A 1,323-nucleotide genomic window follows, 5' to 3' on the forward strand; every position below is an offset into this window, starting at 1 on the left:
AAAAAAAAAAAAAAAAAGAAAGAAAGAAAATGCAGACAAAGAGGCAGGCAGCCACTGCTGCAATCTCCATGGCTATGTTTGCAACCTCCCTCCTCAACCCTCACCCCCTTCCTGGGGACACACCTTCCAGGAGGCTTTTATGGATCAGCACCTCCTCCTGCCTTCATTTTTCTTTTCTCCTTGGGAACCAGATGTTTAGGACTAGGACATTCAAAAGCAACCATACACCAGGCACAGTGGCTCATACCTGTAATTTCAACACTTTGGGAGGCTGAGGCAGGAAGACTGCCTCAGCCCAGGAGTTTGAGACCAGTCTGGGCAACATAGCAAGACAAAAAAAAAATTAGCCAGGCATGGTGGTGTGTGCCTTTAATCCCAGTTACTAGGGAAGCTGAGGCAGGAGGATGGCTTGAGTCCAGGAGTTCCAGGCTGCAAGTGAGCTATAATCGTGCCACTGCACTCCTGCCTGGATGACTTTCTCTCCACTCAGGAGATCCTCACTCCCAGCAATAATACTGCTGCCATTCATTCCACTATCAATAAGCCATAATTACTGAATACATGTTGCTATAATTATTTTGAACACCCTGTCATCTGTTAAAAATAAGAACAAGATTATGTTTTATCTTCACTTATTTCTTCTCTAATGCACTTCCCTTTCTTTAGATCCAAATTTCCTATATCATTTTCCTTCTTTTTTTGAGACAGGGTCTCTCTGTTGCCCAAGCTGGAGTGCAGTGGCAATCATGGCTCACTGCAGTCTCAGCCTTCTGAGTAGGCGGGACTGCAGGCATGCACCACCATGCAGGCAAATTTTTTAGTTTTTTGTGGAGACAGGGTCTGGCTATATTGCCCAGGCTGGTCTCCAACTCTCAGGCTCAAGAGATCCTTCTGCTTTGGCCTCTCAAAGTGCTGGGATTACAGGCATGAGCCATGCACCTGACTTCATTTCTGTTGTGTTTTTGACTTCTTACATTTTCTTTTTGTTTATTGAGACAGAGTCTCACTCTGTTGCTTGGGATGGAGTGTAGTGGCAGGATCTCAGCTTGCTTCACCTCCTGGGTTCAAGCAATTCTTTGGCCTTGGCCTCCTGAGTAGCTGGGATTACAGACATGTACCACCATGCCTGGCTAATTTTTTTTTTTTTAAATGGGAGTCTCACTCTGTCGCCCAGGCTGGAGTGCAGTGGCACGATCTCGGCTCACTGCAAGCTCTGCCTCCCGGGTTCACGCCATTCTCCTGCCTCAGTTTCCCAAGTAACTGGGACTACAGGTGCCCACCACCACGCCCGGCTAATTTTTTGTATTTTTAGTAGAGACTGGG

The sequence above is a fragment of the Mandrillus leucophaeus genome, unplaced genomic scaffold (genome assembly GCF_000951045.1).
Source record: "Mandrillus leucophaeus isolate KB7577 unplaced genomic scaffold, Mleu.le_1.0 Scaffold939, whole genome shotgun sequence".
NCBI lineage: Eukaryota > Metazoa > Chordata > Mammalia > Primates > Cercopithecidae > Mandrillus > Mandrillus leucophaeus.